The following is a 22,760-nucleotide window of genomic DNA, read 5'->3' as shown; positions in this document are numbered from 1 at the left end:
GTTTATTTTGTAAGTGGGAACATCCCCAGTCTGCTGATCACATTCCAATAAAGTAGAGGTGCTTATATTTATTCTAACCATGATGATTCATATAACTTATAGATGACATGGTTAGCAAGCTCCTAAGACTGTTTTAACATAGTTCTTCCACAAGCCACAATATTCCAAGGATATTGAAATTGAAATTGAAATTTCATTTATTACGGCCATAGGCCCATACAGGTAAAAACAACACATAAATAACAGCTTGTGCCGTAGGGGGAAAAAAAGCAATCGCTAAAACACCACTATAACAATAAAATAATAAAATACTATAAACAATAAAATACTATAAAATGGAAATGCATACTACGCCTTAATTAGCTTGTAGTGCTCCTTGGCGTCGCTTTTGGGAAAGGACAGCAACTAGGAACCTAGCTACCTTCAGGGTCGTGTGGGTATCCTTGTCCTGCAAGATTTGGGCAAGGTGGAATGTCCAAGGATATTATTCCTTTAACAATCTTGCTTTGCTGTTACATGTTTTTGTTGTTAATTTTATTTCAAAATAACATTCCATGGGGTGGAGGTGATACCTAGGGTGGCTTTTATTGAGGTGATGCAGACCTTTTGCGGACAAGTGTGGAAGATTCCCACTTTTTTATTGAGGAAAAACTCTGTCCCTTTGGCAAATGGATATTCAAGCAGTGCAGCTTTCACCATCAAGACACAGGGCCTTTTCCAGGAGAAATGTGGCAATCCTCATCCTGGTCATCTCTCTCTCTCTCTCTCTCTCTCTCTCACACACACACACACACACAGAGAGAGAGAGAGAGAGAGGGAGAGAGAGAGGGAGACTTACTTTCAATTAACTTTGAAAGAATAGCTCTCTGTAACACTAAGTAATAGCTGTCATCACCAGCTTCGAGTTCTTGATGCTTTCCCGCTTTCTTATGTCTGTTTTGGTTGATTATTTAGCTTTATGTGGGAAGATATCGTTTTTTCTCCCATGGAAATTTGAGGGAAGAGCCCTTATGAAGGGGAGCCAAACTGTAAATGCACACAGTGTTTTACATAAATATTAGACCCTTTGTGTGGCTATCATGGACTGGCTGGATGTAGAGGAGTGGTGGGAGGCATCAGCTGGGGAATCCCCAAGGGAACACCCCAAGGGAACTAGTGGTGGGATGATGATGAGTGGTCAGAGGGAGAGGAGGGAGCAGACTGGGAGAAGGAGGTGTGGGAAGCTGAAGAGGTAACAGGGTTTAGTGAGCAGGAAGAGTCTGTGGCAGAGAGCAGTCCCGAATCAGAGGCAGAAGTGGAGGCTAGAGAGAGGAGGGGGACCAAGAAGCAGAGATGAGACAGGCTGTTGAAGAAGCCGGAGGGGGGTCTCTCCCTCCAGCTCCAATCAGCTCTTCTCGTCCCTGGTCTTCCAGAACCAGAAGAAGTATGAAGAGGGTGGAGCAAATACAGACAAGGCCAGATTGCTTGAGAAGGACCCAGGAGAGAAGGAGACTTAGAGAACAATGGGGAGGTGGGACCTTCAGTCCTCACAATTGCCTCATTGGGACAAGATATTCTGGGGCTCACTAGGTCTTGTTTCTTTGAATACAGAGTTAACTTCACTGACACCATGTGAGTTAATGCTGACCTGCTCCTGACACCCACTCCTGACAGCTAATTCAGGAAGGCTGTGGTTCAGTGGTAAAGCATCTGTTTTGCATGCAGCTTGCTATATTCATTCTATGCTTCTACCAGTAGTGGCTGGTGCCTGTTGGGGCTAGTGGAGCAGAAGGCAGGGAGCCCAACAGTAGGAAGAGCCAGAGCCAGTGGCAGGCAGAGCCAACTAATTCTAGTTTTGCCCCCATCTTCCTCCCTTCTGAGCTCTACAAGAGACTAAGGTGAAGGAAGCTGATCGTAGCTGACCTCTGTTTTGGCTCTGGACCATCAGTGACAGGTAACCTCAGTCTTAAATCCCCCCAAATGCAATAGGTGATGTCAACATCATGTCAGGCATTAGGTTTTGTGGCTCTATGCTGGTGACTGCTGATGGCACAGAGCCATTTCGAAGTATCAGTATCCTGCTGCTGACAGTAGATGATTCAGCAAACAGTGCAACCAAGGAGTGCCTTTTTCTTGTACACATCAGGTAGCAGCATGTCTTGGGATAGTGCTGAGAGAGGGAGAGGCTCTAAATATGCCTTCCCTCCAGGAACAGCATAAATTGCCAGGCCCTTTCCTCTGTTTATAGATGGGGCAGTATCTTTGTGACATCACCTATTTGCATGCCTAGCTACAAACGTAATTTGCAGTACGGAAAGGTGCAAAGACTTCCATCCCCATATGGATTATGGAAGAACTGATGTGATCGTGTAGAATGAGAGCAACAACCGGCACAACTAACTCATGTGCATGCCTGCCAATTCATCTTTTATCCTGGGTGCAGAGAAGCAGCACTTTAAATTAGTGCCATTTGATCACACTGATAGAGAACTTGGCTTCACTGAGCTCGAAAATGAACAGCACACATGCTGATAGGAGCCTATCGTTGAGTTTCTAGAGTCTATCTGCTAAATGAGGCTTTGGAACTTATATAATGTCAGTTTTATAGGAAAAGGATGGTCTGACAGAAAATACATTTACTATTCCCATTGAGCACTTTCTAATAAAGATAGTTTTATCTGAATCAATTAATCTTATTTGGAGCAAAGGGGGTTGATAGCACATAATTCTTAATATCTAAAGTGAAAGGTGTCAGCTCTCAGGGATGTTTGAATGTCATTTTTTTTTTATCTCAAAGCCCTTCTCTTTAACCATATGCATGGGAGACAATTGCAAGGGGGCTGGATTTAGGGGCAGGAAACTGGATTGCTGTACTTGGAGGGCACTCCTATGTTTATCTCCTTAACATCTGGAACAAAGAATACAAAGAAGTTACACTCACTTGTAAAGCTAGTATAATTGACCTGCAGTGCCAGTATTGCAATATCTTTTCAAATTTAAATTTAATCGTCTTACATGACAAGCATAAATCATGCATGCAAAAATAGCACATCAAATTTGCGAAACTGCCTGCAATTATAATTTTAAAAATGAGGCATACAAAACAAATAGAGGGGGTGCCAAAAATGCTCCTTGGATAGGGTGCCACTTGGTTGGATTGTGTTTGTGTGAATTCTTTTATTTATTTTGATGCCTGTTCTTCCTTCACTGACAGCATGCATTGTTTTGTGATTCTGCTTTTTTCTTGTATTTCAATGACCTTCTGTTGGTTTTAAATTTACTTTGCAAGCCCCCTTGAGCAGTTCAATTTTTGAACTGGAATTTAGGGAGGCAAACAGTCTTAAGAAATGATATTTGCACATTTGTCGACCCATGAAACTGATCAGTATAATCAAATGGAGTGCACCAAGCTCACTCATGTATGCCATTGCCCCATTGACTGAGGACTGAAGTTGCAAGTAACATGAACATTATCCAGTCAAGTGTGTTCTTCCCAAGAAAATAATCTACTCTATCATGCTTTCATAAGAAGAAGAAGCCCAAAGCAGTTCTGTCAGCTGCCTGCTCAGTCTTTTCTCAAAAATACCAAAGAAAATAAATTGCACAATGCCCCTAGAGTCTATGCCTGAACTACAAAACATAAGTGTAATTTTCAGGAATGTTAAATGTAGTTTTACCTTTAATTTACAACCAGTTTGCTTTGTATCATACTCTTACTGCATAGGAGAAGTAATCATTCTAACTTTCCTTTTTTCTTTTTCTACATTAAAAAAAAAAATCTAAGCTAAATCCACCCAGAATTGAAAGTCTTTCCTTTTGCAGTGTGCCTGAGCCCATTTATCATTAGGACCTTCAATTAGCCCTGGAGCCTGTTTTCATTGCCAGGATGCAGATCTTGGGCATCTGAAAAAATAATAAAGGAGACTCTGCTTTGCTCTTGGGACTTTCTAGAGTGCCTTTCATTCACAGAACTCAAATAAGCAGAAAGAGCTTTGAGGAAGGAATGGATGAATCAGCCAGTGTGCATCCGTTTTGCATGCGTTCATTCACAAGTCCATCCCATCCCATTTCCACATGAATCTGCACACACCCCACCCCCCAAAAATCAGCACAAATGTCCATATTGAAGTACACATTTAAATGTGTGCTTTATCTCAATGTACTTATTTGGGGTAAATGTATCTTGTCCTAAAATACACATTTTAATGAATTTTTGCAAGCTTCTTTTTTTAGAGAACTGGATTGCAAAAATCAGTTGGAGGACAAAACCTGAAGGATAAGTATGTCCCAATCTGCACATAAGTCCAGGAAGTGTGAATCAGCTCAGTTTCACTTTGGCATTCACAGAAATGCAACTGCTCAAACATCCCCCCTTCAATGTTATAATACACAATACCCAGACAGCTTTGAGCTCCACCTTCTCTAATGGTTAATCTATGCCTCAGATAATCATGTGGTCCACTGTTTTTTTTCTTGATTATGGCCATCCAGAATCCCTTAAAATTGGTAAAAAATACCATTTTAAAAGCATTCTTCATGAAGCATTATTTTTGTATATTTGCTTCTTTCCTCCCCCCACCCCAGTATTTTAGGTTGTTGCTTTTTCCTCTTTCTTTGTTGCTGTTGTTGATATTTCTAGGATGCTTTATTTAAGCTGGAGGGGGAATCTGCTATTAAATTTATATTTTGTAAATTCAGCTGCTAACAGATGTTGCATCTTATTTCAAGAGCTCTCTTGGTGAGAAGGAAGACAAAGAAGGAAAAAGCAGCAGCCAAAAGGTAAAAATGGCACTGAGCTGGCATAGGAATCAATGGCAACAAACACAACTGAAAAAATGGCAGATATTCTCACAATTAAAGTACCCTGAGGTTAATATTTCTACTCACACCACTGTCAGGCCAGAAATCAATACTGGACAATATTTAATGCAGTTCTAACTTTAGGAAAATCCACAAAATCAGGGAGCAGTCAGAAGGGCATTTCAGCAGTTGGGGAGATAGGCCAGTTCATCTAATTTGCACGGATCAGATCATTATTCACTATTATCATATATGAAGTAAACTCATTTCTCCAAGTGTCTGTCCTTACATAATCATGTTGTTGCAGGTCTCACTTGAGTTGTGTGCATTATTATATGTAACCCCTAATCCAAGAATAATAACAGCTTATTTCCTAGTCCTAAACCTGTTGTCTTTTTCTTTTTCTCAACTTTTTGCCTCATCCATATGTTCTAAGAAGCTTTCCCGAAGAGCCTTAAGAACGGATTTGACAGAAAGCCACAGGCATCATTTGGCATTGCTGCAAAGGAAGCATTGCTGAAAAGCTCTCACAAAGGAGATGAGTGGGAGGCCTCATCAAATGAGGACTCTTGTAGCAACTGCAATTAAAGGAACTTACAGATCAGACCTGCAGCCAGATAGTTTCTGTAGGAGCCCTAAAGCATTTCCGCCCCTTTTACTGGGGAGAGGGAATCTTAAAGCAATGTAAAACAACCAGACTTACTAGAGTAATTAATAAGTTACATAAATCCTTTTGATGAAATTTTAAAGTAGGCAAAGTTGCCCATCAGTCATCCCAGTGAAGGGAAATGTCATTTTTCAAGTCCCCTGTAACTGCACACACACTTTGGGTCCTTTCTATTAGCATCTGAAATGTATGGGAACATATGGGGAGATGCATTCCAGCAGACAGACGATGATAAATGATAGATAGATAGATAGATAGATAGAGATAGATAGATGGATAGATGATAGATACGATAGATGATATAGATAAATAGATGATAGATAGATAGATAGATGATAGATGTTAGCTAGAGAGAGAGAGAGAGAGAGAAGAAGAATGGTGATTAGATAGATGGATGATAGATATATAGATGATAAATTGATAGATAGATGATAGATAGATAGATAGATGATAGATAGATAGATAGATGATACATACATACATACTCCACTGATAGCTATTTACCAGAGATTGCCCAGGTTTCCAGCAAATGTCTCTGTTATGTCCCCTATTTTGTCCTTGTTTTGTTTTAGAGGAAGTCGCTATCGAAATTTGGGTTTGTGTGAGTTTCTAGAGACGGCATACTTCAGGCTTCTTCCACAGATTTCTAGAAGTTAGTTTCCTCTGTGTGTGAAGGGGATGGACTGTATATTGATTCTCCAGTGTGTGTGCTGTTTCCTTTGGAGGCAGTGGTCACTGAGGGCTCACAGTGTTTTTATAGTATAGTATAGTTTTTATAGTATTTACATGCATACCGATTGAGCATAGATGGAGAAAGGGAGCACAGCACTTTCACAAGCAGCAAATCCACTGCTCCATATCAGGGCTCTAGAGAGGTAGCGCAGCACCCCCAAAGGTGCCTTCTTGACCCTTTAGGTCACTCTCTGACTCTCAATCTGAAAGTGTTCTGTTTCACAAAACAGCTTTTGCCCTGTCCTTCAGTTGGAGGGAGTGCGTGGATCGGATAAGGGAGAGCATGTTGATGCTCTCATATTCCAGGGGAGTCACTATTGCAATAAATGGATAGATTGCAATAAATGGCTGTCAAACAAACAAAATGGAGGTGGGCGTGGGCCTTGCCCATCCACTGACAATTTGGCAGTCATTTGAGGGGGTGCTGCATTGTTCTTTTTTGGCCAAACCCTGGCACCTTTAACAATAATCATATAGTAACCCTATAAGAGCATATAGTCCCACTGAGCACAACAGAACTTATTTCTTAACAAGTGTGTATACAGTGGTACCTTGGGTTACGCTTCAGGTTACAGACTCCGCTAACCTAGAAATAGTACCTCGGGTTAAGAACTTTGCTTCAGGATGAGAACAGAAATCATGCTCTGGCAGCGCGGCGGCAGCAGGAGGCCCCATTAGCTAAAGTGGTGCTTCAGGTTAAGAACAGTTTCATGTTAAGAATGGACCTCTGGAACAAATTAAGTACTTAACCCAAGGTACCACTGTATAGGATTGCATCCTAAGATACCAGATGACCATATAGTCTCTCACTTTGCATGTTGCAGCAGGAGAGAAGATGATTTTTAATAGTTCTGACACATTCTGACAAGTAATTGTCATATTATCTTATTTAAAACATACACCCTTTTTGCTTTTCAGTCATGTAGAGATGGTTCCCGCCCCCCTCCAAGAATAAAGGAATACCACAGGTGAAGGTGACACAGCGGGGATTTTCTCTGCCACCAACAGCAGTGCTTTTTCAAGTACAAAAGAGCATCCCTGTCTTCCTTTTGCGAAAGGTACAGAGAATGACCTTCACACCTTGCTTCGCAGCCTGAAGCATATAGGCAGCCAATGCAGTGGCTTCAAAACTGGATGGGTATGCAATGTCACCATGTTTAATGTGTCAGGACGTGGACTGCTGCATTCTGCACCAGCCGCAGCTCCACGTTACACATGAAATGGTTAAAATGCAGAAGTCATAATTATGCACAGCAAATCGAATTGCGGGCAGGCCGCTGAAAGGAGACCAGCCCTGCACAATGGGTTACCCCACCAAGTCAAAATGCAGCCCAGCCAAGCAGATATAGCGACTTGCCAGATCCTTGAGAACCCCCTTTCGTCTCCCAGCCAGGAATTTACATTGTTCCAAACTTGACATAATCAAAAGAAAAAGAAAACTTCTGGTTTTTTTGTATTTTGGTTTTCAACAACTGACAAGAGATTCTAAGTCATTGTGCCAAAAGCAAATGTATCCAACGGCTGAGACTGTGACATAAACCACAGGAAGCCCCTTTTTTAAAAAACAAAAACAAAACTAGAGTGAGTGTCTTTCTCTGTATTTTCCCAGTGTAATAACAGCACTTTGAAAAATCTGCTGAAACAAAACTTCCAGAAGCCCCATTACTAATGGAACCAGCAGGGGCTCCCACTGATACCATAACAAGGTTCAGTAGGGTTCAGTTTGAGCTTTCCTTTGCATTTAACAGTTCTCATGTCTGATAGCAGTAGGCACTGGCCTAAAAAAAAATGAGTTTTAGTTCTCCAGTCTAGCTCAGGGCTGCCTCTCTGCGTGTCTCTGTTTATTCTGTTTTATCCATATTTCCTTCACATTTTTCACCATTCACATTGCTAGCTAAAAACCCAAGCGGCTGTAGAATAAAAACAACCAGTGAATAACCCCCAACTCTTTGAAGGTCTGTTTTAACCATCAGAGGGGAGGGAAATGGTTTTTAAAAAGGGCAGAAACGCAGGCTACAACCTTAAGCAAATTTACTTGGCAGTATGTTGCACTAAAATTGCTGTGACACCTAACGTGTTTAAGGATGTTTTTAAGTGTAGCATGATGATATGGAGCCATTAAATTCCATTGGATGGAATAAGGCCAGGTGAAGAGCAGTGGCTGAGGGCTGGGATCAGGGCGGAGAGCTGGTTTGAATCTCACCATTATTGTGAGCAGACTGTGTGTCCATAAACAGGGCCCATCTCATACTCACCATGGAAGCAAGGGAGCTCACTGGGCTGCACTGTGCAATCTCAGCTCCTGCTTCTGACATATACGTTGACTATGGGTCATGAATTTAGAAGCCTTATGAAGTGGCCCTGTTGTGCACTGATGTACACATGTAGCTCATCTTTGCTTGAGGGGGAATCCTGACTGGTTCAGGATCCCCCCTCACATGGAAGAGCTCTACTAAACACATCTTTTGGAATGCATGTCAGGCTACTTTGCAGAGTTCCTGAGCATGTGACTGGTGCATGTGACAGAGATATGTGGTGTGGTCCCTCGACCCGCTCACACATTATTTAAGTGTTGGGGTGGGGTTGAGCAAGCCCCTCTACCCTTAACAATCACTGGCTTTAGCCCTTTTCAGGTGTCCAAAGGACACAGGTGGTGCAGAGACAGACATGCCATCCCTGCTGGCTCTGTTTCTGCCTCCAGTCTGCATGCACTGAGGCCAAAGGTCTGAAAGGAAATCTGCATATGCTAAATGCACTAGGAGCCTTCCCCATGTCAGGGAAGCCTGCACAAAGCTCCTGGTGGCCATGGAGTATTCAAAGTTCAGTCATCTGATTGCACAAAGGACCCTCTCTTCAGATCACCACTTTAGATCAGGGGTGAAGTCATCTGATGCACCACTGCAGCCTCTCTATCCTTCATTCCCTACGTGCATTCTTTGAACACATGAACAGGGCTTGTCTCTTTGGGCGTTTTGCCTGCCAGCTACACCTCAACCAACAGTGGCTTATCAGCTTGCTGCTTCTCTCCTTCTCTGAGGCACCTGCCAGGAGAGCATTGGCAAATCTCCATCTTCTGGGGCTCCTCCCAGCTTTCCTCTTGTGCAAATGGCTAAATGTTGAAAGGCTTGCACATTCCACTGTCTACATGTGATTGTTATCTCCAAAGATGTCCTCAAACATTCAGGTATACAGTGGTACCTCGGGTTACATACGCTTCAGGTTACAGACTCTGCTAACCCAGAAATAGTACCTTGGGTTAAGAACTTTGCTTCAGGATGAGAACAGAAATCGTGTGGCAGCGGCGGCGCAGCAGCAGTGGGAGGCCCCATTAGCTAAAGTGGTGCTTCAGGTTAAGAACGGACCTCCGGAACGAATTAAGTATGTAACCAGAGGTACTACTATCCACATCCACTGTATATGCATACTATACCGTGACAGGTGCGGTTACAGTAGCTCTTTAAAATGTGGTGGATCTTGCCCATTCTCTTTCCACCTTCATCTAGCGGAAGTAAGTTATCTACTTATCTGCAAAGCTACTGATAGTGTGAAATTATCTAATACAGTTAGTACCTAATAATAGGAAGCAGGTTATAAGTTTGCCACCTGCAAATAACCACAAGGATGAACAGAGATACTGGACAAAACACACTAAGAACCTAAGTTTGCAGGAATAAATGTTGCTTCCTGCATTCTTGTTCATTTTTTTAAATGAAGCAGTATTGCAGACATATGAGAACCAAAAGCAGGGTTGCTGGAAGGCCAGATTTGCAGCAAGTATCACAAATTCCAATGACCTTTTCCAATAAGGTCAGCTGAGCTAAGGTTAATGTGGTTGCTGGTCTAAGACTCCCATCAGCCCCAGACAACATGGCCAATGGTCAGGCATGATGGGAATTGAAGTCCAGCCATCTCTGGAGGGCCACAGGTTCCCTGTCACTGTTTTAAAACATGGTAGAGATACACCAGTTGCACGTGTCAGAATAGGAGCCAGAGTTCTACCGTCCTGTTCAGCTGCTGCCACAACTATGAAAAGGATTTTGTGAAAAGTAAGTAAAGACAAGAATCCATATTGCTATAAAAGCTTCCCCAGAGGTCCATTTGAAGATGCTTTACCTTTGAAAGACAATAAAATTGCTGAGCCAAGCAAGTTAATGCTCAGAGAGTCAATGGCGGCAGCTGTAATGCAGGGCATGTTTTACTGCTAGATTACGCTGGAGGGAAAGGAGGCAATTAACCTAGGGGTATGGGAGCATCTAAGATTTTATTCTTAAAATTGACAACTTCTTCTAAATTAAAACCTCCGGCCAAATCCTAATGATGTTTACTTAGAAGAAAGCCCCACTGACTTCAGTGTTTCCAAGTAAGTGTGCTTAGGACTGGAGCCAAAGGGTTGATTGGTGTTTTTTTTAAGACTCGGGCATGCTAAGTACCCAAGCTTGAATGGCAAAATGCATGTGAATTCCCATCCATTGTGAATGATGAAAAATTGTGCAAAGAGACAGTTTTCCCTGCAATAACATGGAAAGGACCAATCCTTTAACCCCAACCTGTGTCAGGGTTATATCACTGGGGATCTGCCAAGGCCCATGCCAAAGTGTTGACCCCTGCCCAATAGCTCCTTGGACCTACTGCTGTTGCTCCTCATTACTGTGGTATATTCAGTTGCCATCTCTGACTGAGCAAGCAGTGAAAAAACTGAGGGCATCTTGCCCAGGGCTCCCCCAAAACCTTGAGCCTTCCCAGTTGCTGCTTACATGCCTGTTACAGGGGCACCAGCCTTTTAAAGTGCATATGTACCATTACCACACAAAAGCATTGGCACCACATCTGTATTTTGCAGTTTTAAAAGCACCTTAAGAAGTGAAGTGTGAACTGCCTCCACAAGAGGTGACTATTTAAGATAAAAGTGGTTTGGGGAAACACTTTGCTTGACTTTTGCACTGTTATTGTTGTGGTTGTTTAGTTGTTTAGTCGTTTAGTCGTGTCTGACTCTTCGTGACCCCATGGACCAGAGCATGCCAGGCACTCCTGTCTTCCACTACCTCCCGCAGTTTGGTCAAACTCATGCTGGTAGCTTCGAAAACACTATCCAACCATCTCGTCCTCTGTCGTCCCCTTCTCCTTGTGCCCTCCATCTTCCCCAGCATCAGGGTCTTTTCCAGGGAGTCTTCTCTTCTCATGAGGTGGCCAAAGTACTGGAGTCTCAGCTTCAGGATCTGTCCTTCCAGTGAGCACTCAGGGCTGATTTCCTTAAGAATGGATAGGTTGCATAGCTCTTCTGAAATATGTGAAAGAATCAGGGCCACTTTATTTTTAAAAAATCAGACTAAAATATTTCAGTATCTAGGCAAAGAAGACTTCAAAGTATGTGAATGATGAAAGCTGGGTGGGGAGAATCAACTGATTGCACAATTATGCTGTTCCCCATTATTAGGAAGCCTAGGGGGGGAGATTGCTGCAGCAATGAACAATCATGGCTATAAAATGAGCCCATCTTTTAAGTCTGCGGCTCTGAATATTTTAGAGCTGATCCACAAGAACAGATCCGCAATGTACTATAGAGTCCGCAACACCCCACCCCCAGCTGGGTGGAGAAGGAGGGTCCAGCAATGTCCCAGCAGGTTGCCATTGGTCTGCTTCCAACAGTACCTGCTGTGACTAGGAAGGAAAGCTACAGAGCTCTGGTACCCTGTTGCATGGCCAAGGGTAGCTGTCACTGGTCCAAGCTGCGGTAACAGCTGTGAAGAGGGCATCCAGGGCTTGCTGCTATGGCAGAGGAGCTGGCAAAAGTGCTTCATTTAACCACAGGAAAGGGTAGGGCAGCAGAGTCATGCAATTTCTCTCTCTAGCTTGGCAGGGCCCAAGAGAGGATGTGTAGAATTGGTGCTTCCATGAGTCAAGGTGAGGTAACAACCTCAGGCAACTGGTGGAACCAAATACTACCATAGGGATCCATTAAAGATGCATTGAAAATGAATCATCAAGCAGCTGTCTAGATTTCTTGAGGTCCATTACAACAATAACTTTCCTGGGGAGTAAGCCCATTAAACTCAACGTGTACAATTGCACTGTTACTGCATTATAAGTAACCTGGATTGTAAGTAACCTGTAAGTAACCTGATTCACTGTATTTGTAGAACTTCTCCCTTCAGAACTCCAGCCTCTCATGAAATCTGCTTCTTGCTCAACAGAGTCATTTCTCACAATGAGTTCAGAATGATTTTCTGAACGGAACTGCAAAAATCAAACTCGCTTCCTTTTACCTAGAACTGTGCTCCACAAATTATTTTATGTTATTATGTATTTCACAAAATTTATATACCGCTTGATTGTAAAAACAAAACCAAACCTCAAAGTGATTTATGAAAGATAAAACAGTAAAATCAAGAAAAATTCACAACCCTGGCACAGTCTGTCATGGCTGCAAATAGAAACCTGCACAGAGACAGAGAGAGAACTTCAATTCACAATGACAGGGATGTTTATTATATGTGGCATTTTCGCTTTTCACTCCCTCTAAAACTGGTGCTTATGCTGCTTCTATGGGCTGTTTTTAACACTTAATATCATTGGTTTTGCTATATCTTTTGCCAGTTTTGTCTTAGCTTATTTCCCAAGCCACTAAGAGAAATATGCGTCATCGTCCCCCACCCTGGGCAGAATATAAATCAGGGATGACTAACCTGTGTCCATCAACATCTCACCCCTTGCTTTTTCCTGTAAGACCTATTGCAGTCGTTAAGAGTCGTCAACAGGCTCATCACAGCTATCTGCCAATCACCCATTCCCACCACCCTTCTGAGTAATACCCCTCCCCACCTTCTCACTATATAGAAGGATCTGGCAACTTCTGTTTCAGTGTATCTGAAGAAGTGTGCATGCACACGAAAGCTCATACCAAGAACTAACTTAGTTGGTCTTTAAGGTGCTACTGGAAAGAAAATTTTTTTTTTGCTGTGTCCATCAAGATGGTGCTTGATTCCAACTCGTATTACCCTTGACCACTGGCCATGTTGCATGGGGTTGATGTGAGTTGGCCACCAGTTAGCCACCCCTGTATAAATTTTATGCCACAATGAGTGTGTGTCTGAACTGGCTACCAGGCTTAACATCGCCTGTAACTGTTACGAGATCTTCTTGGCTGAGGTGGCATTTTATCACTGGATGCTGGGTGGCGGATAGACGGAACTACAAGTGATTTCCAGTCATACTCAACAGCAAGCTGCTAGTAAGATTTCACCTAGCTAAAGTTAAAATCCCAGTGCCCCCATTTATTGCTCTGAAATGATGCTACTGCGATCCATTGTATGTGGCAGATTCAACCAATTCAGAATCTATGGCAAGATGTTCAAAACTGAAGAGCCCACTTAGGTTAAATGTAGACAGATTTCTTTATTTTTTTAAAAAAAATACAGCTTGTGTTCCTCCTTCAACCTGTTCTCTCTGCTCACTCTTGAATACAAGCCAGCCATTATGATAATTTGACAGTTAGCTTAACAGATGTCACCTCCAGACTGTGCTCTTTTTCTCTCACTCCTGTAAGTGGGAAGATGATCCAGAGAGGTTGGTGGCCCTCCCTCCGCCTTGCACACTGTGGAGTAATAGTCAGAGTGAAGCAGGATTAGCCTACTGATAAGCCATATTGCCCTTCTGGATGCTGCAGTTTATATATCAGGAAACACAGGGGACACAGCAGGCCCAGTAATAAAAAAGCAGCAGCACTTTCCCATCTGTTACCATATTAATTCCTATACACATGCAGCAAATAGAAGTACCTTTGCCTGCTGCTTCATCTAGGCTTGTTCCTTTTTCCTAGATGCATTTCTCTACGAAAACATGAGGAAGTGGGAGGATTCCTTTTTCCCCTTCTTCTTCTTCTTTTTCAGAACAGTCTTATGGTGAAATGGCAGTGCTTGCGAAATGGCATGCCAGCTTAGAAAGGTGGCATCATCTTCTTCAAAGAGACACAGGAAAGGGAGGAAGAGCAGGACCATGCACGTTTAGCAGAGTCTCTCCATCCTGATCTGATGTCTTCTTCTTTTCTTCTTCTTTGGTGATCACTCATAGCCAAGTAAGAGTGTCTTCCATGAACACGGTTTTAACAATGAGTCTGTAAGGGACCATGGAGGCCAGTTCTGGATCCACACGCCCTTCCACAGTGGGGACATAGGTTTCCAGGTGGGAGCTGATTGTGGTGAGGGTTTGCCAAATGTGCCTTCCTCTTAGCATGTTTCTCCCTTTTGTCCTGAGTATCTTCAAAGCCCATGACACCTTTGGTAAAGGCTGTTCTCCAACTGGAGCGCTCCCAGGCCAGTGTTTCCTAGTTGTCAGTGTTTATACTACATTTTTTTTAAAGATTTGCCTTGAGAGAGTCAAACCTCTTCTGTTAACCACCAGCATTACTCTTTCCATTTTTAGGTTCGGAAAGATGTACCAAATCAGAGACAGGCAACATAGGGTTGCCATACGTCTGGAATACTGCACCTGAAAATAGCCAATAACTTTGCCAAAAAATCTCAAGAACTTTTCTGTGTATGTTTTCACTTTTTGAAATATGGCAACCCTAGGCCACGTAGTGCCATCCAGATGTTGCTGCAATGTGACTCCCATTGTCACAGACCATTGGCCATGCTGGCTGGGGATGATGGAAGCTATAATGCAGCACCATCTGGGTGGCACCATATTGTCTATCCATGTACTTCCCCAAAGAGGGAAAAGGCCTCCATGAGTACTGCAACCTCCCTAGTGAGGTTCCTAGTATGGATGCTTGGGGAATTCTGTCCTTGCAATATCTGATATGAGCCTACCAAACTCATGGTGTGGATCAGAACATAGCTCTGCACTTCTCCAAGTATTTGTGATGCAGTTCTTGGCTTTAAATAAATTTTATCAGTGCATATTTTAAAATTCCCCTTTAGAAAATAAAACTTATCTGTATTTTAGGAGAAATCATGTTTGAAATGTATATTTCAAATGCAGGTTTTTGTGTGGATTTAAAAAAAATGTGGAAACAGGATGAAACAGATTTAGGAATGAGCACATGTGAAAATGGCATGGACTAGAAATAGACTGATTTGTCTACCCACTATATCCAATCTTTTTCCTGCCCGCATAGCTCTAGAGAAACAGGATGACAGCTCAGAAGATTAACATCAGTTATCTCCTTCTCCAGGAAGCAAAGGAGGGGCGGCGCAAGTATGAAGATTACTGGACTCTCTCCAACCTAATGTGATGTACAATCCCAAGCAGGAAACAGCTAACCCCTCGAAGAACATGAGAAGAGTGCTGGGCCTATCTAGTCCACAGCGAACAAGCAGAAGTATGTGGGAAGCTACAAGTAAGACATAAGCACAATAGCACTCTCCCACTCATGTTCACCCAAAAACTACTACTGCATCCAGGAAGCATATTACCTTCAATACCAGAGATAATGTAGGCATCATCATTAGATTTTTATCCCACCCTTCCTCCCAAAGGAGCCCTGAGCAGCAAACAACAAACAATATAAACAGTTTTAAAAGCCGGTCAAATATCCTCACTGCTAAGTAATTTCACAGTTGCCAGCAACGATATGTTTCAGCCATGAAATGCCAGAAAAATTGGGATGTTTTTAAATTCCACATAAAGGTTAATAATGAGGGGGGCAGATGCACCCTGCCAAGAAGGGCATTCTATGAACAGGAGACCACCACCACCAAGAAGGCCCTGTAATGGGTTAACACCAGCAGCGCAGCACCAGCACTAACCAAGGCTTCCCCTGCCATTCATAAGGACAGAGATGGCTGGTATTGGGGGAAGTGATCTTTTAGGTACTTGGGTCTCAAGGTGTTTAGGGTTTGATACACTAGTAATAATGCCTTAAATTGGGTCTGGCAGCTCACTGGCACCCAGTGTAGTCCTTTTTGGACTGGTGGCAGGTGGTCCCTTAGGGCTGCCCCATTTGCCATCCACCAGCCACAATAGCTGCAACTTCTTGACTGTCTTCAAGAGCAGGCCCATGTAGAGAGGATTGCAGTAGTCCAGACGGAAGGTCACTAGAGCATAAACTACTGAGGCCAGGTCTAGGCATAGCTGCAGCAAGTGAACCAGTTTAGACTGGGCATAAGCACTCATAGCGACAGAGGCCATTTGGGACTTCAGTGACAGGTTGGAACCGAGGAGTATTCACAGACTATGAAGCTCCTTTGCAGGGGCCAGTGATTTGCCCTTTACTGTAGAGGCCACAGTGCATATGTTTCATGTTAGGCAAGTGTGAACACAACAGCTAGTGTTTCACAGTTCACAAAGCATGGCAGATCTTAATGGCAATCGGCCAGTGGAAGGAATTTTTACTCCCAGTACAGCTGATCGGAGTCTGTCATTGTCCATTTCAGCAGGGTGAAGATTTTCTGTTCTTTAAAAAAGCAAAACAAAACACATATGGTTCTGCTGCCCTGGAAAAGCCAACATTTCTGCTTGATAAAATGATTACTCACCAAAAAATAATTGGATTGACATTAATGGGAGAGCCTGAAGCATTAGTTTAATAGCAGCCCATATACGGTAAATTGTGGAAATGTTTGAGTATCTGTTTTCATTTAAATGAGGCTTGTAGCAGATGGTGAAAATGCCAATCAGTCTGAGGCAGGTTTTTAGATCTTCAAACTAATGAATAATTAACTATTCCTCCCATTCCGCCAAATGCCACAACAACAGAATTGCTCCAGTTCTGCTTTTCAACTCATCCAGATACCTGCTCAAATACACTATGTATTATTCGTCCAGTAAGCTGTAATGTGTAACAGGCCTGACAATCTCAAAACACTTACTAGGGCAATACCTTTATTAGACCAAATTAAAAATTAAAAATGTGCAAGCTTTTGAATTCCCCAGAACTCTTTACAAGGCTAAATACAAGGTGGCAGAAAGTGGGGGGGGGGGCAGGGGAAGCTATTCAATCCATCTGTGACTGTACTGGATAAGAGTCTTAAGGAGGAGTATGGGAGGCAGTATTCAAATGGAGAAGCAGTATTCAAATGAACCCCATTCAAATGGGGTTAAACTTAGGCTATTAAGGAACTCAGGAAAGAAGACACTTACTGGCTGATTCCCCATTTCCAAAAATTCAGCTACCAACTGGATTGGCTCCGCTGGTGCATTTGCACCATGCCAGCCTCACCAATGTCTCACACTTCCCTCTCTCCTTCCTGGTATGCAGCATTGGCTCAGACAGAAGGTCAGGAAGCGATGTAGCGTGCACACCCACCCACACACCACTACTACCACCACCAGCAAATCATTCGCTACTGTCCTTACTCTTTCGTTATGACTGACTCAATTAAAAGTTCACCCACATCACTTTGTGAAATATACTCAGAGTCACAAGTGATTTCATGCTCTTTATTCAGCTCATAGTGGTGAGGAGGAATGAATGAATGTCCCCTCAAAGTATCTGCTTTATATACATTATTTACACAATGGGCTGCACATGATTGGCTAATTCCGGAATTCTACTGTAAGCCAATCAGGTTGTGGATTCACTTCTATCTGGAGCATGATTGGGTGGTTCCTGCCAACCAATCATACTGCTGCATTGTTCTAGGACCAATCAGACTGCTGCAGTTTGGATCCTATTCAACTCAGTACATAACACTTTGGGTCCTATCTCTCTTTCACTGGAACTAAGATGGCAACTATTTCTGTAGTCTTCTTCTGGTGAGCCTATTCCCTGTCCATATAAATTGTCTTAATGAGCAGCAGGACATTTTATGGTAATATAACTGCCACCGTGCAAATAAATGGAAACATTCAGAGTTTACGGTGCGTATTTTTTCGCTCAACATTTCCATTTCAGGCGCAGTGACTCTTTCAGCTCTTTCCATCTCAAATTTTCCTCTATGTCAATGGGTGAAGTGCTGAATCTGTGTCAGATTCCCATTTGTGAAGTAAGAGCATAAGCACTTTGTTTTCCCTCCTATAAATACTGGCAGCAGCCTAGAAGAAATTAGGTCAGAGATGGCCAACATGGTGCCCTCCAGATGTTGTTGGACTCCAACTCCCATAAGCCCCTGCCAGCATAGCCAAAGGCCAAGAGTGATGGGAGTAGTAGTGGATGGCATGGTGGAGCTGTGCCACTCATCTGGCATCACCCCTCTGGTTATGTCACTGTTGCACCAGGACAGAGCAGGGGAGTGGAAAATTGGTGGTGAGGTTGGATTACGGCAGTGATGCAACCTATCCACTTGGTCCCACCTCAAGTTAGATATTCTAAAACAGCCAATGGGACCAAAGCAGAAAGATAAATGCATTACTGCCATTCACCTCAATGGCATTAAAATTAACATTTAGTTGTACCCGTGTGCCCCAGTCTGGAGTGTCATGTAAACTGCAGTAGATACAGGGAGTTCCTGCATGCACAGACTTCCCTTTCAGTTCAAAAGAAGAAGAAGCTCAGCATCTGCAAGGGAATGTACATGTAGATGTGTTCCCTCCCTTCATAAAACATGTGGGTTGGGAAGCTCTATGCATTCTGTGCTGTCTTCTCGCAGATTGCAGGCACACATTACCTAGAGCCATGTATTGTGACAGACTGGGTGCCATAATCCACCCAATTCACCTTCTCCTTAGTTGGAATCTTAAGGAGATAAAGCTTGTGATACTGACCATGGAAACATCTTTGATTCTAATCTCATTGCTAAACCTCTGCCTAGCGTCTTCTTTTTTTTTCCACAACAGGAAAATATTGTTCTGAAGCTCAGTTCCGCTGACTAGCAGCTGCTGGACAGTTTGCACTCCTTAAGTTCAGCATTGGGCTGCGTCGCCAAACAGCAGATGAGAAATGAAAGGAATGTATCTATAGACGACAAGAATGGAATCGCCGCTAATTCTGTAGGTACATTTCCCCCCAGGAAATTCCATTAGGTCACCACAGGAATCCAGATAAGTGGGAGATGGGAGAATTTTGATTTACCTTGGTCCTTGAAGAAAAGGCCACCCAGATGATGTAAAGAAAACAAGGTAAGGCAAAAGAAAACAACTCAGAACAGAATCAAGTGCCAACGTGGTCCTATCAGTAAGGCCTTTAGCCATTTGTCATTGCCATTTCTACAGAACTAGATGCAGGGGTGTAGGAAGGGAGGGCGGAATGGCCTCCATGAGGGGGGTGACTTTTGGTGCACCGCCCGCCTGCTACTCCCAAACCTACCCCGAGCCGTAGGGGTAAAGGGGGGACCTGCGCCGCTTTGCCGGCAGCATTCCCCCCTTCCCCCTTCGTTTTGACAGCTTGGGGGAGGCTTGGGAGTTGCGGGCAGGTGGCGCACCGAATGTCCACCATGGGCAGCTCACTCTGCTCCCGGATAGAGGGTGAACACACCTCTCCGGGCACCAGAGCGGCTATCCTGCGCCTGGGAGGGCACCCTCCGCGCCATGCCCCCTCGGGAGCATGCCCGCCCTGGGCAGCGTGGGCATATGCTCTGCTGCTGTCTAGAGGGATAATTCCATCTCATGGGGGTGTTTTGATATGCCACCATTATGTAAGCAAGGGGTGAAGAGCCTCAAGCATGAAGGTCAAATGCTGTGCTCCAGGATTCTCTGCAACTCTCCCCAAGACACATACTTCACTGTCCGTGGTTTGCACTCCAAATGTTTTTGCCTGGCTGGAATACGTCCTTGAACGTTGACCATGCTTCTTGCTTGTGTGGATGAAGAACAGAGAGGGGTGTGTGCATGTTTGTAGAAACTATGCAGAGGTAAAATATGCATTCATTGCTCCGCCCACACTTGCCTCTGACCCCGCCCACAACTGGTATTTGGCCCTCAGAAGCCTCCCCAGAAGGGAATGTGGCTCTCAGGCTGGAAAAAGTTCCCAATCCCTGATGCAAATTCAGTGAAATGGATATTTAATTTTAAAACATTAAATTTATTTCTAAACTGCTTAGAGTCTAGTTAAGTGGAATATTTCTATGTAAACCGCTTAGAAACTATGGTAGTTAAGTGGTATATGAATTGTTCATATAGTAAAGAAAATAAAAATATAAAAATCTGTCCAATTATTGAGGTTTAGGGAACACCAAATAAACACTTTTGGAAAGCCAAATCTGGCCTGCAAGCCACAGATTTGCCACCCCTGGTGTAATGAGACTGGGTGCAGCATCTTTAGCGAGTATCACATGCCTCTCCCTGCTCTTTGAGATGAGCTGGGGATGCTTTGCTCTGGGTGCCTTTGACTTCTAAGGTAAGATCTATGATTAGCTAGAGCAGAGCTTTTTCAGCAATGGTACTGCAACCTTGGAATAGTACCCAGAGGTCTGCAAAGCACAATTGCTACTTAGATTTCAATTCCCGGTGAAGACATTTCAGTTCTCCAAATCAGTTTAGATGCTGCTTTTGGAGTGCTGCTTTTGCTATTTATTTCATGATCTATTTTAGAAGAAGCCCTCCAACATTTAAATATGTCTTAATTTGATATTTTCTATTGGAAACTTTTAGAATATTATGTATGGTGACTAGGGATTTAACCAGTTTGGGGGGGAACAGAACAAAGAACGAGATGTGAATCTGTCTTTTGTCACAGATACATGGAATATAATTACAAATAGATAAAAAGAAGTAGTCTGAGCTATATATCTAAGACTATGAGGAAGGGGAGTTTAAAGACTGAGCTGTCAATCAATACATGTAAATATGCAAGGGTATAGACAAATTTGTACACTCTGTATCTGGTATTGAGAGAAAACTGTTACAAACTGATAGCACAAAGATATGTGACTGTTTTACCAGTAAAGTAGTGAAAATATGTTGGATAGGGGGAAAATAAATTTCCTACAATGTTGGTGAACTTGTAAAAAAAGTTCTATGAGTTAATTTGACAGTGAAACCTAAAGTTTGTTTCTTGACATATTTGAAAGGAGCAACTCTAAGGAAGAAAGAAATATTACTGTTTCACACTTGAATAGTTGCTAGATTGCTTTAAAGTAATATGATCCAGTAAGAACACACTGAGAATCTTTTTAGATGATTACTTTAATGTTTTTCTGCATTATCATCATATAGTGGGGAAAATTAAAGGCTAAATTCTACAGATTTTTCATCCTTTCTTATGTACTGCTCTGAGTGTTTTTAAGGGAAAGTCAGTTAATAAATCTTAAGTATCAGCCCAGAAAACAGTCTGAAGGTACAGGATGTGGTTACCTTGCTGAAGCTAAGGATGCCTGAATTCTGGTTGGTGCCTGGATGAGAGGTACCCAAAATATGCCCTCTTGTGCTCCTGAGATGAAAGATAAGATGCAAATGCAATCAGTGATACTGTCAGGACAAAACCTTGAGACAGTGGCCTAAGCAGAACGAGTGGGAAAGTCCCCAAAATGCAGCAGGGTTAGCTTACCCCAATTTGAAGTTAAGTGAAATCTACACAATATCATCTAAAGAGGAGACTACAGACCTGCGGTTCCCAGAATTCCCTGGGAAGAAGGAGAGCTTGTTAACCCACTCTGAGAATGGTAGCTCTGTAGATTAAATAGCAGTCTCCTAATGACGCACGGCATCCTTAAATACTATTCCCCAAATTCTTTGGGAGAAGCCATGACTGTTAAAGTGGCATAACAGTGCTTTAAATATAATGTGTGAATGTGGCCCAAGCTGAGGATTCTGTTCGAAATGCATTCAACTCATAAAATAAAATTATACACCTAGATGCCTTTCCTTTTGTATTATAACAAACAACACAAGCAGGAATTTACTAATTAAGGTTATGACGTAATATGTCCAATAGCAAGTAAAACTCCAGCAGAGAAGAGCAACAGGTTCTTTTTTCTAACTTCAACATTGTAAATCCTCCAGCCCCTAAACTGAATTATTACACTTCTCTGTTCCGTAAAGAATGTTGCTTTGGAAACAGAACTGTTGATCTTAAAAGTTCCTGTTTAAATGCAGCTCTGCACTAAAATTCTGGGGCTCTTTATATCTCTAAGACTGGTCTGGCTCCTACCAAGCCAGACTGAAACCTTCCATATGTAAAAGGTCCAGCAAGGTGCTTATTGTGAAACAGTAGCAGCTCAAGGAGTGATTTGCTTGAAGAAAAATAGGCTTCTGCTTTTAAGTAGTGATCAAGGGGGGGAGGGAACACTGAGAAAGGCAGCTACAAGACATTTGCAGAGGCACAGGAGCAGCACATGGTTGCTGAGTATCTAGCATGCAAGTATTCAGCAGCCTATGCTGAATACTGCCTGATACTCAGTGGCAGAAGCCTATTAACCTCCAGGAAACCGCCTCACGAGTCACTGCAGGCTGCAGCAAAACGTCTAAGAACTTACTCAATTTTCTGCACTTCCTTAATTTAACCAACATCATCAAAATCATGCAGTTTTCCAAAGGAAGGATGATGCTACCAAATGCCCAAAGAAACCTATGTGCTTCATGTGCCATATGTACAATTACCATGGCCTTGTTATTCAGCATAAAATGTACACAATGGAAAACAATAATCAAAACAGATGATTGTTCATTTCCACAAGGAACAGTTTTTCATCATCCGTCATGGATTAAACATTGAAGTATACAGCATTTCCTTCCAAACCAATGAGCCATGTTAATTTGGAAAACATGT

The 22,760-nt window shown here is 42.8% G+C and overlaps 1 long non-coding RNA gene across 1 annotated transcript in view; it reads left to right on the top strand.

Annotated features, from left to right (window-relative positions):
* The first annotated feature begins 18,968 nt into the window (after positions 1 to 18,968).
* Positions 18,969 to 22,760, top strand: part of LOC310765506 — a 32,625-nt gene continuing 28,833 nt past the window's right edge. Inside the window, exon 1 of the long non-coding RNA XR_014549620.1 lies at positions 18,969 to 19,174. This is a non-coding gene — a long non-coding RNA (uncharacterized lncRNA). The remainder of the gene's footprint in view (positions 19,175 to 22,760) is intronic.

Source organism: Podarcis filfolensis, assembly GCF_964270895.1.
Source record: "Podarcis filfolensis genome assembly, chromosome: 6".
Taxonomy (NCBI): domain Eukaryota; kingdom Metazoa; phylum Chordata; class Lepidosauria; order Squamata; family Lacertidae; genus Podarcis; species Podarcis filfolensis.
Note: the sequence above shows the minus strand (reverse complement) of the source record. Positions and strands in the feature narration are given on the sequence as shown.